The sequence below is a fragment of the Miniopterus natalensis genome, chromosome X (assembly GCF_054644295.1).
Source record: "Miniopterus natalensis isolate mMinNat1 chromosome X, mMinNat1.hap1, whole genome shotgun sequence".
NCBI lineage: Eukaryota > Metazoa > Chordata > Mammalia > Chiroptera > Miniopteridae > Miniopterus > Miniopterus natalensis.
The window spans coordinates 55,936,329-55,938,858 of record NC_142103.1 but is presented as its reverse complement, the minus strand read 5'-3'; the positions used below and the strand labels follow the sequence as shown (position 1 = coordinate 55,938,858).

The window sequence follows — 2,530 nt, the reverse complement described above, 5'->3', positions numbered from 1 at the left end:
GAGCAAGTCGATCCCCGAACATCGACTGTGATGATAAAGCAACAGAATGTCAGATCAGTAAATCTACTGCACTTGGTGAAGAAAGGAAATCCTCCTGTCTCAGCCCCAGAAGGCAATGTGTCTCACTGGCCATGCAAGCTCTTCTCACCATGCCCGAGTCTACGTTCAGACACAACACTCACATCACTTCATTCTCCCAGGATTTGGAAGTCTGACAAAATACCGCTCCAGTAGCTGTGTCTCCAAGTTTTGAGTCTAGAAATTAATTTAAGATGTGACCTAATCACAGTCAACAAATTGATCATACTGACTTCCATGCTTCATGAGTGTGTCCACAGGAAAGAGTAGGATGAGGTCTCTGACCAGCACTAACACTGAGATCAGCGGGTGTTTCGGGGATGCACGTTCTAGGTGACGGGAGTACAGACATTATGGAAACAAACACCAATCTTATTGCCCATGGTGTCTGTCGAGCAATAAAAACACTGATACGGGTGAAAATTCTTTACGTCTTGCTTCCTTTCAGCCCTTTTTTCTAGAGTCTGACGTAGCAGCAGCATCAATCGACATACATGGGGGAGCTGGGAGTAGCTGGCATTTGATCCAGGATTTTACAAACATACCTTGCAACCTCTATGGTACGTTCTTCATACATTAAAATAAAGGGATGTTTCAGAAGTTCTTTATGCTTTGGCCTTTTGGATTCGTCCTTTGTAAGGCACAAGTTGACAAAGTTGATGAAACTTGGAGAGAACTCCCTTTCCTCTGAATTACTCAGTTGTGGAGGATCTCCTTTCGCGACTTGTGTTAGTTGATCAAATACACTATTCCACTTTGGATAAGGAAACCAGCCTGTGGCCAACTCGTACAATGTGATCCCCAAACTCCAGACATCAGAGCGGACATCACAGCCTTGTTGTGACGCACTCGGGTCTATTCTCTCCGGTGCCATGTACGGCCTACACCCAGCATCTCTCGTCTTGGCAACGGAACCCACGAGCTGTCCACTGATGCCAAAGTCACAGAGTTTAATATTTCCACTTCTGTCCAGAAGGATATTGGAAGGTTTGATATCTCTGTGAATGATTTTCAAGTTTTCTTTTAAGTGGTTTAGTGCTTTCACAGTTGCTAAAGTGATTTTGCCTAAAATTTCTTCTGGAATAACATCATCTAATACACTATATACATATTTGTAAAACTTATCAAAGGAGGTAGACATGAGTTCCATACAGATCCAACAGTCACCCTCTCTGAAGAGTGAACCATAAAACTGAACAATGTATGGGCAATCACTACTCTGCATTACTACATCCAAATCCATAAGAAGTTGTTTTTGTTCTTTTTCATCCACTGTTGACCAAATTCTTTTCACTGCCATTATCTGTTCACTCGGTTTGTGGACCATTTTGTTGACAGAGCCATATGCTCCTTGCTCGATTTCTCCCAGGTCCTTCAAGTCCTCAGCAGTAAAATCTCAGTGTTGTTCAGGGGAGATCTTCAGTTTTCCCGACGATTCGATGCTGTGTGTTCTCAGTCTCTCTATGTGTGGGTTTTGAACTCTGGTAGGATTGGGATTCAGAGTAAACCTTGCTGTAGATTTGAAAGGTGGATTTGCAAAATTCAACTTCAGTGCTTTGCGTTTACCCTGCATGCTGCTGACGGCCGGGTGGCCCGGCACCGGGGACCTCACCGGGCCTGGGGTGCCGCTGCCGCTTCCACCCCCGGAGCCGCCGCCATTGTTGGGAGTCCACAGACATTTTAAAATTGAGATATTTTACATAGAAATCTAGAATTCCATCTTCTCTTAAAAAAATCAGATGTGGCAACAATGAGTCCACATTCCTGCATGGCAACAATTGACTAGAGCCAAGTGGCAGCTGCCCCCTTAGGTAGAGCATGCACTGTCAGTTGGTCAGAGCCCATCTGGCCTGCTCTCATTTATATGATCTGCTTGATCTTGCAGACATTTCTACCTGTGGCCCTCTGGACAACTAGAAACAGTCTATACCAGGCAACCGGTACACAGTTACTTGCTGAATGAATAAACTCCTACCCTTTTTTCTCTACCTTTTTCTTACCCAGCCATATTAAGAAATCCCAGTTATTAAGTAAGGTGATTTTCACTTTGAAAGGTGAGTTGAACAAGTCTGTTAGAGTCAGGATAGTCTAGGTTATACTGTAGTAACAAACAACTCTTGTATCTCAGTGCCTTACAACAACAAGAGTTTATTATTTGCTCTCTCTCTCTCTCTCTCTCTCACACACACACACACACACACCTAGACACAAAAATGAAAAAAAAAGATAGTCATATTTTTACATGCATGGATCCATACATGAGTGCACTAGTATGTTCACAATCATGAGTCAAATAAAAACTCTGGCACATGAACATATGAACACCCAAAACCCCATTTTGAGACAAATCAGCTTAAATTGCACAACCTTGTTTTTGTAGGACATAAAAAGGCCCCAGGATCCAAGGGAGTAAGTGATGGAGGTACAAGAATATCTGCCCTCAGCCAAGGAA

General features: G+C 43.3%; 1 pseudogene; it reads right to left on the bottom strand.

Annotated features, from left to right (window-relative positions):
- Positions 1 to 533: 533 nt before the first annotated feature.
- LOC107544827 (dual specificity mitogen-activated protein kinase kinase 4 pseudogene) lies at positions 534 to 1,750 on the bottom strand (annotated as a pseudogene).
- Between the last annotated feature and the right edge of the window lie 780 nt (positions 1,751 to 2,530).